Below are 10,545 nucleotides of genomic sequence, written 5' to 3' on the forward strand. Positions count from 1 at the left end.
TCCCGCCAAAACCCCCCCCATACAAAATATGTTTTTCATGCTTCATTTTAAAGTGTTCTTACAGACAAACTTAGAACGCTGGTCAGGTTTGTATTGCTGGGTAGATTCACCCCTCCTGTTTCCTATTTGTCCAGGGGATACCATGATAAAAGCGATATCCTCTCACTTCATGTTGTGTTACTAGGACAAGGAATAAACAAATCTCCCCCATGGGACATATAGACATTGTCTATTGTCTGCGCTGGGGTTCTATTCCCCTCTAAATGTTTTGGCCTTGGATGCACATGGTCAGCAGTTTCCTTCCTCCCAGCTCTGCTTTCAGGCACTTTCTCGGTTGCTTTTTCTTACAGTCATAGCAGAACAGTATAGAGGGATTAAAAGAGACAATGAAAAATCACTCGCATGTTCCACAATGGCATTGTAATGAGAATGAATCCAGCAGGGTGCAAACTGCAGCATTTTGCAGTTTGAACACATGCTGCTAATTTTCATATGGGCAGATGAAAGAGGACCTGCATGATCATGTGTTTTTAGAATGAACTTTAACATGTATGGACAAACAATAGATGTAAATGATTATTTTAACAATTAGGAAGCGTGTAAAATTGTGCCCATAAAACAACCTGTTGTGGAGTCTTGTAATGCAAATCTAGAGTTTTTTTAGGGGGTCGGGCACCATAGAACCGCAGTTGGGTCATCCCCTGGTGGACGATATTATTGGGATAGTAATAGGAGACCTGCATTTTCCTGCAGCTTCATTTCCTGATTTTAGAAAAGAGGGATTAGAGATAAAGCAAAGGCTGAAGCATAAGGCCTTGTTCACACCAGATGCAGTGCGTTTCGGCCTGATTCTGACCAAAACGTACTGCATCGCATTGCGGACGGCTCACTATGTTGTGGGGCAGGAGGAGGCGTGGCGATCCATTGAAGCGAATGCCGCACGGTATCACAAGGCACATTATGCCTGCGGTCCGAACAAAATGCTGATTCTCTGATGTGAGAAGGGGGGACTCTGATGTGAGAAGGGGGGACTCTCAAGTGAAGGGGAAACTCTGACTTGAGAGGGGGGACTCTGACGTGAGAGGGGGACACTGATGTGAGAAGGAGGGGGGCTCTAATGTGAATAGGGGCTCCCTATTTCAAGGAGGGACTCTGATTTGAAGGGGGTACCTCATTTTTTGCTCATTTTGGCTTGAAGCCCCCTAAAGCCCATACCACACCCTTTCTGGGATAAGGGTCTGCTTTGGATTTTGGAGGGGGCTCCACATTTCTTATGTTTTTATGTTTTTTACCTTCTAGTCTGGGGAGCCTGAAGATTTGGCATATTTCTGACTATAGAAAGAAAAAAGGTTGAGAAACACTGACAGCAAACTCCTCACCTTGGTCGCAGCACTTGCGGCTGCAGAGGTGGGCAGACGGCTCTGGGTGCCTCTGCAGTACCCGGGCACCTCGCTGCTCAGAGACAGAGAAGCTGAGGAAGAGTCCAGGGAAGCGTCTGATCCAGCAGTCGTGGTAGAAGGCGGTGTGAGGGCACAGGGCGCTGGACATACACAGGACCGGCAGGAAATCCAGGAGAGAGAAGACCAGGAAGAGGGAAGACTCCACATTCAGTGCCATGTCCTCAGGGTAGAAGAGACGCGGTCCTGCAGAGGGACAAAAGAAGAGAGTCATTCTCAATGGACAATCAGCAGCCTAAACCAAAGGTTTACCCTTCTCTAGAGACCCCACATAACACGGCTACCAAGAGAACATTTAAGACACATTAATGCAGCTCTGTAATTATTATGACATCATTACTAGTCCCTGTACAGCAGAGCTCAGAGTGGGGGAAGGAGAAGCAGCACAAGGAGCCATTCAGTTGTGAGCCATTCAGCCATATGCTGATAGGAGGAGAGAGCACAGAGAGATGAGGCCATTAGTCTGCTGCATCTACGTCATGTACAGTCACAGGCTGGGGAAGGGTCAAGACATGATGCAAGTGTTACTGTACTGCAGCAGAGAAAATGAAGGTCTCCTGCCTTGCTAGACCAGGCTGTGCTGTGTGGTAGAGCTGTGTAAATCTCAGGACTGGATATACAGAATTCTGAGAATTCAGATATCAGTGTAGTCAGAGAACTCGGATATCATTGTAGTCAGAGAACTCTGATATCATTGTAGTCAGAGAATTCGGATATCATTGTAGTCAGAGAATTCGGATATCATTGTAGTCAGAGAACTCGGATATCATTGTAGTCAGAGAACTCGGGTATCATTGTAGTCAGAGAATTCGGATATCATTGTAGTCAGAGAACTCGGATATCATTGTAGTCAGAGAACTCGGGTATCATTGTAGTCAGGGTCGGAGAATTTGTATATCAATATAGTCAGAGTCAGATAATTCAGATATCATTGTAGTGAGAGAATTCGGATATCATTGTAGTCAGAGAATTCAGATTTTATTGTAGTCAGAGTCAGAGAACTCGGGTATCATTGTAGTCAGAGTCGGAGAATTCAGATATCATTGTAGTCAGAGTCAGAGAACTCGGGTATCATTGTAGTCAGAGTCAGAGAACTCGGGTATCATTGTAGTCAGAGAACTCGGGTATCATTGTAGTCAGAGAACTCGGGTATCATTGTAGTCAGAGAACTCGGGTATCATTGTAGTCAGAGTCGGAGAATTTGTATATCAATATAGTCAGAGTCAGAGAACTCGGGTATCATTGTAGTCAGAGAATTCGGATATCATTGTAGTCAGAGAATTCGGATATCATTGTAGTCAGAGAATTCGGATATCATTGTAGTCAGAGAATTCGGATATCATTGTAGTCAGAGAATTCGGATATCATTGTAGTCAGAGAATTCGGATATCATTGTAGTCAGAGAATTCGGATATCATTGTAGTCAGAGAATTCGGATATCATTGTAGTCAGAGAATTCGGATATCATTGTAGTCAGAGAATTCGGATATCATTGTAGTCAGAGAATTCGGATATCATTGTAGTCAGAGAATTCGGATATCATTGTAGTCAGAGAATTCGGATATCATTGTAGTCAGAGAATTCGGATATCATTGTAGTCAGAGAATTCGGATATCATTGTAGTCAGAGAATTCGGATATCATTGTAGTCAGAGAATTCGGATATCATTGTAGTCAGAGAATTCGGATATCATTGTAGTCAGAGAATTCGGATATCATTGTAGTCAGAGAATTCGGATATCATTGTAGTCAGAGAATTCGGATATCATTGTAGTCAGAGAATTCGGATATCATTGTAGTCAGAGAATTCGGATATCATTGTAGTCAGAGAATTCGGATATCATTGTAGTCAGAGAATTCGGATATCATTGTAGTCAGAGAATTCGGATATCATTGTAGTCAGAGAATTCGGATATCATTGTAGTCAGAGAATTCGGATATCATTGTAGTCAGAGAATTCGGATATCATTGTAGTCAGAGAATTCGGATATCATTGTAGTCAGAGAATTCGGATATCATTGTAGTCAGAGAATTCGGATATCATTGTAGTCAGAGAATTCGGATATCATTGTAGTCAGAGAATTCGGATATCATTGTAGTCAGAGAATTCGGATATCATTGTAGTCAGAGAATTCGGATATCATTGTAGTCAGAGAATTCGGATATCATTGTAGTCAGAGAATTCGGATATCATTGTAGTCAGAGAATTCGGATATCATTGTAGTCAGAGAATTCGGATATCATTGTAGTCAGAGAATTCGGATATCATTGTAGTCAGAGAATTCGGATATCATTGTAGTCAGAGAATTCGGATATCATTGTAGTCAGAGAATTCGGATATCATTGTAGTCAGAGAATTCGGATATCATTGTAGTCAGAGAATTCGGATATCATTGTAGTCAGAGAATTCGGATATCATTGTAGTCAGAGAATTCGGATATCATTGTAGTCAGAGAATTCGGATATCATTGTAGTCAGAGAATTCGGATATCATTGTAGTCAGAGAATTCGGATATCATTGTAGTCAGAGAATTCGGATATCATTGTAGTCAGAGAATTCGGATATCATTGTAGTCAGAGAATTCGGATATCATTGTAGTCAGAGAATTCGGATATCATTGTAGTCAGAGAATTCGGATATCATTGTAGTCAGAGAATTCGGATATCATTGTAGTCAGAGAATTCGGATATCATTGTAGTCAGAGAATTCGGATATCATTGTAGTCAGAGAATTCGGATATCATTGTAGTCAGAGAATTCGGATATCATTGTAGTCAGAGAATTCGGATATCATTGTAGTCAGAGAATTCGGATATCATTGTAGTCAGAGAATTCGGATATCATTGTAGTCAGAGAATTCGGATATCATTGTAGTCAGAGAATTCGGATATCATTGTAGTCAGAGAATTCGGATATCATTGTAGTCAGAGAATTCGGATATCATTGTAGTCAGAGAATTCGGATATCATTGTAGTCAGAGAATTCGGATATCATTGTAGTCAGAGTCGGAGAATTTGTATATCATTGTAGTCATGGTCGGAGAATTTGGATATCATTGTAGTGTGTTGGGTATTCACAAGAAATGTCTGTCTCAGAAATGTCTGCGGTCTGTGCAGTTTTTATGGAGGGAAGGGATGTGAGCGCCAAGCCGTAGGGGTTGGTCCAGACATGAACTTTGATTTTGTACAATAAAAGGATCTGTCCCATGTGATTCGCGGATTGCGTCCAAATCCCTCTTCATCAGGGTCTAGGTGTACTGTGAGAGTAATCTGGATGTGAAGCAGTTAGAAGCTCGCTCAGTAGTTTCCTGGCAGTGGTATCTGATGGCACATGAAGGCAGCATTCCCCTTACCTGTACACCATAAGCCCCCCTCACTCACCTGTGTCCGGAGGGCACTCTCCCGGCCGTGGATCATGATGCCCCTCGGCTGCAGCAAAGCGTTTTGTGTCTCTCTGTCGTCGCCCACGTCTGTCTCCTCTCTCCCCCCATCACATAGTCCCGTCGTCCTGTCCTTTGCTCTGCGTAGGGTGAAATACTGATACCTGGGAAGGAAGGGGGAAGAAAGGGGGGGAGGGGGCGACTGATGATTGGCTGTCACTTTAAAAGAAACCAAACTGAGGAATCTGAAACTGTACTGCTGCCTTTTCCCAATTATTATATTAATCTTTTAATGCCGATGTAATGAAAAAAACACGAGTGTATGTTTCCTGCGCACTGATAAGGCATTAGGGTGCGTCTGGTTCCGTTTATCACATGTTTACAATGTATCTGGGTATTTATTTTCTGTTTACGTATTTATTCCTTGTACTAAAGAGGGAAAACAACCCTAATTAAATGATATTTTGTTTGCTAAAGCGCTGTGTATCACAAACAATTGTCACTTTTAAAGATAGAAATCCTGTTTTAATCCTTTGTTACATCTCGTTGCTGCTGATCTCCTGCAACCTTTTTGTAGCCGCTTCCTGTCTACATACACTCCAGCGATGGCTGCATGGCATTTTTCAGGGCAGGTTTCCTGATGGTGACAACAGCGGACCATGTCTGTGTAATGTTTGTTGAAACAGCTACTTGTAGTCACCATTGGAAGCCTGTGACAACGCAGGAGCACAACAGGGAGACAGGGACAGAGTGTTGTCACCCCATCACAGGTAGTGCCTGAGCAAGGACCTTCATGGCACGATCAGCAGAGATTATAAGAGTGAAAGCTGTATTAAAAATATTAAAAATGACTTCTGGAATGACATTCATTTGTTAAAAGCTTATATAGGATTTTAGTGATTGGGCTATATTACATCATTCACAACAGCTTGTACCTGTGAAGATGCCTATACTCTAATCCAGGTGTAGGCAACCTTGGCACTCCAGCTGTGCTGAAACTACAAATCCCATCTCGTGTCTGCTTCTCAGAGTCATGCCTGTTGATAGGACAGACTTTCAATGACCTCTGATTACTTTCAATGACCTCTGAGTCCTTTCAATGACCTCTGATTCCTTTCAGTGACCTCTGATTCCTTTCAATGGCCTCTGAGTCCTTTCAATGACCTCTGATTAGTACACAAGTCTGCATGATTAGATTCCTGACATGTCACAATATACAGCACATTTTATCATTAAAGGAGAGGTGTGAGGAGAGTGAAATATACTCTCTCTACAGCGCAGAGCTGGCGTGGGACAATGCAGCTCTCAAACCCCAACTCTATACTGAGAGCTGATCATGTGACTGCTGAACGCTCAGCTCTTCGTCTCTTCCCCTTCAGAGAGCAGTGACTGTCAATCACTTCCCTCCCGCAGGGATTGCCCCTCCCCTCTCTGTTCCTCCAGTGGTCATTGGAGCGAAAGGCCAGGGAGGGGGCGGGCACAGCTGGTTCTGGGTCTAGAGGGGCAGAGGCAGCCGTCAGCGGTTTACAACTTGACAATCGGCTTTATAGGCACGCTCTCAGCAAATACAAACATTTAGCATTTTACCTAATTTAGAGGGCACCGTCTGCTCGCCACACTAAACTCCTATGGCTGACGGCATACTTATTTTCTAAACAGCCCTGAATCTAAGCAGATCAATTGCTCTCTGCTTTTGGGCCCTGTTCCCTACACAGGAAAGGATCACCTGAGAAGGGGCTACAACTCCTCTATGGGCCAATTTACAGCAGTCCAAACCCCTACAGTGCATTAAATGTGACCACGTTAACATGACCACCATGCATTGCGTCAAGGCAGCCCATTCATATGGAAGGCTTGTATGTTGCGCTCGGTTCAAAATCTATTTGGTTTGTCCGTGATATATCATCAAAACAATAGTTTATACTTTTTGAAGAAGTCCAGACGAGACGAAACGCGTCAAGGGATTCCTCTCCTACGTATCCGGTGATTCTACTACCGCCACTACAGCGGCGAATGACTGGGTAATTGTGGAAGAGAAGCAACCATCAACTTACTGCAGCAGCTCCGTGCCGGAGCATAGAAACATTCAGACTGCAGCCTCACTACTGTTACTATTTTTGCTTTCCTGAATCCAACTAACATTTCCAATAACAGAGAAGTAGACTATAGATGAGACTCTGTTTGTAATCCATATACATTTTTTCTTTTTATGCCTCCCGTTTAGAACGGTTATGGTTTGAGTGGCTCCGCTCCACTGACATCGATTTGTTGTTTCCCATTATCGTTTATCGTTTTATCGTTTATCGTTTTTTGTCGAAAAACATATTTTTTCCTTTTGAGTTAAGGATTTATTCATCTTTCACCTTGAGTGGCTCCGCTCCACTACCGCAGATTGCTTGTATATGATTACATCTTTCAAATATGATGGACAACTTGTAGTTCCGCTCTAGATCACCATCTCACTGTTTTATTGTCTGGCACAATAATTCATAGGTAGATTTCACTTAGACGCCAGTCCACAATCCACTTTTTTTGCACCAATTTCACTGTGCGCCTTTGGGTTCACAGTTTATACTAGACACGGCTATTTAGCACTTTTTGATACTTTTCAAGTCACTTCCGCTTAAAAGCCATCACTCAGTTTTTTCACATACAGTACTTTATTTATTAGCATTTGTGATCACACATCCACATTTAGTATATACACATTAGTTTTTTTTTATATAGATTGTGTTCATTTAATTGTATTATCACCTTTCACCACATCGATTTATATAAACTATTGTTTTGATGATATATCACGGACAAACCAAATAGATTTTGAACCGAGCGCAACATACAAGCCTTCCATTTTACATCTATACATACATTGTTGCGGCTGGTGCCGACATACCTACTTCCAGCGCAAACTATTTTGTTTAATATATTAGCCCATTCATATGAATGAAATCTAGAACAAAAGAAGGGGGTTCCACTGCTGATAGTAGAATCCAATATAGTATTTTATGTATTATAGTCCAATATTGTATTTTATTTATTATAGTACAATATTGTATTTTATTTATTATAGTCCAATATTGTATTTTATGTATTATAGTACAATATTGTATTTTATTTATTATAGTCCAATATTGTATTTTATTTATTAGAGTCCAATATAGTATTTTATTTATTATAGTCCAATATTGTATTTTATTTATTATTGTACAATATTGTATTTTATTTATTAGAGTCCTGCATAGTATTTTATTTATTAGCATCCAATATGGTATTTGATCTATACGGAATAATAGAATGAAAAAGCCAACACGTTTCTGGGGGTCCAAAATATCCACCTCTATATTAAATATATATTTGCTTTCTTTTTTAGCCCTGATGAAGATTGTGTTTCCCCCGAAATTTTTTTTTTTTTTTTATTCTACGGACTCTACGATCAGCAGTGGCGCCCCCTTTTTTGTTCTATATTTATTTGTACTTGAGAAGCCCTATTCTGATCGGAGAGGTCCCTTGTTTTGTGTGGGAGCAGCCCCCCCAAGAACATTTGACAAATCTAGCGCCTCTCCCACAAATCTCAATTCATTTAAATGGGCTGCCCAACGCACCAAAATACATACATGCAGAATTTCTAGTTTGTGCGTTGCTGAGCGCTGTGCTGCTCTGCAAATCATCGTGGCATCGTAATAGTGTGAATGGGCCCTAAGAAGCACTGTGAAAAGCCTGCTGAAACTGTCTTTAAATACGTTAAGGTTAACATTAAGTGCAGTGGGCTTTTTTTTTATTTGAATGGCGTTGATGGGCTGATTTCACTGGTTGCTGGTACTTGAAGCGCCGGGCTCTCTCTGCCACCGTGCCTCTTTTCCCAGTATGGAAGCTTCCAGGTGACATAATGAACGGCCTGTCTGGGCTTTTTCAGTGGTTTCTGATCCAGTTACCTTGTTCCTTTGTGCCCCTCGTCCAGCCAGTTCCCACACTGCCGGCTATTCATTCATGAGAGGCTCGCCGTACTCTTCACAATGAGGTTGTGTGTGAGATTGCTCCGGCTACACACGTTTCATGGGAAGTACGGAGCAGCTGCGGAAGAGACACAAAACACTTGTAACCATTCGCCTCACATAGCCGCAGACTGAGGTCCCAATCAAACCTTCACTTTAAATCAGCTACATACATTCCAGGGGCAATAAGCAAAGTTCATACTCCCTGCTGATTGGAGAATTCTAGCTCTGACTCAGCAGGGGGCGTGTCTTACCTCTGCAGAGAGACAGCTGCTTCCACACAGAGGACATGGGGACTTCTCTGCAGCATGCTGGCAGATGGCTTTCCTACTGTATCTAAAACTAAAAAAACTGTTTTGTCATCAGATATACTGAACATTAAAGGTACATTTTATTGGCCTTTGTTCAAATTGAGTTGTTTTACGTTTTATAAAGGCCCAGCTATGATACCGCAGTCAGAGAACTGTACGGGTTTTCTATACAGAGCAGGGGCTGTTTGCTTTCAGACTCTCGCTCTCTCTAATGAAAGTCTGTATAGTCCCTCGAAGAGGGGGGAGGAGTCACTCAGCTGTGTGTGTAATCTAAGCTTAAGCTACTGAGCTCTTTAAACAACAGTATTTTCTCACCAAGGCAATTAAAGATGGGGTGATAAACGTGTGAAAGTTTGAAGAGTGAACATTGTATAACAATTGACAGCAGGAAGAGGCATGGAATGGAGATTAAACTGGCAGCCTGAGAAGAAAGAGAAGCATACGCTGGTGTATACAGAGCAATGTTATTGTGTATGAGTGTGTGCTGTGTGGTGTATACAGGGCAGTGTTATTGTGTATGGGTGTGTGTTGTATGGTGTATACAGAGCAGTGTTATTGTGTATGGGTGTGTGTTGTATGGTGTATACAGGGCAGTGTTATTGTGTATGGGTGTGCGTTGTATGGTGTATACAGGGCAGTGTTATTGTGTATTGGTATGTGTTGTATGGTGTATACAGGGCAGTGTTATTGTGTATTGGTGTGTGTTGTATTGTCAATACAGGGCAGTGTTATTGTGTATGGGTGTGTGTTGTATGGTGTATACAGGGCAGTGTTATTGTGTATTGGTGTGTGTTGTATGGTGTATACATGGCAGTGTTATTGTGTATGGGTGTGTGTTGTATGGTGTATACAGGACAGTGTTCTTGTGTATGGGTGTGTGTTGTATGGTGTATACAGGGCAGTGTTATTGTGTATGGGTGTGTGTTGTATGGTGTATACAGGGCAGTGTTATTGTGTATGGGTGAGTGTTGTATGGTGTATACAGGGCAGTGTTATTGTGTATGGGTGTGTATACAGAGCAGTGTTATTGTGTATGGGTGTGTGTTGTGTGGTGTATACAGGGCAGTGTTATTGTGTATGGGTGTGTGGTGTATACAGAGCAGTGTTATTGTGTATGGGTGTGTGTTGTATGGTGTATACAGGACAGTGTTATTGTGTATGGATGTGTGTTGTATGGTGTATACAGGGCAGTGTTATTGTGTATGGGTGTGTGGTGTATACAGGACAGTGTTATTGTGTATGGGTGTGTGTTGTATACAGAGCAGTGTTATAAAGTGGGTTGGGTTCTCACCTGTGTGTCAGTATGGGGATGATGCAGTGGGTTGGGTTCTCAGTTCGGTGTCAGTATGGGGAGGATGCAGTGCGTTATGGGGAGGAGGCAGTGGGTTGGGTTCTCACTTGTGTGTC

At 42.1% G+C, this 10,545-nt stretch overlaps 1 protein-coding gene across 1 annotated transcript in view; it reads right to left on the minus strand.

The window, feature by feature from the left end:
• The window catches only part of MANSC4 (MANSC domain containing 4), a 6,671-nt gene extending 6,043 nt beyond the window's left edge, over positions 1–628 (minus strand). Inside the window, exon 1 of the mRNA XM_018576454.1 lies at positions 624–628. The gene's annotated coding sequence lies outside the window, so the exon portion shown is untranslated. The remainder of the gene's footprint in view (positions 1–623) is intronic.
• Positions 629–10,545: the final 9,917 nt, after the last annotated feature.

Source organism: Nanorana parkeri, unplaced genomic scaffold, assembly GCF_000935625.1.
Source record: "Nanorana parkeri isolate BGI_ZX_2015 unplaced genomic scaffold, ASM93562v1 scaffold67, whole genome shotgun sequence".
NCBI lineage: Eukaryota > Metazoa > Chordata > Amphibia > Anura > Dicroglossidae > Nanorana > Nanorana parkeri.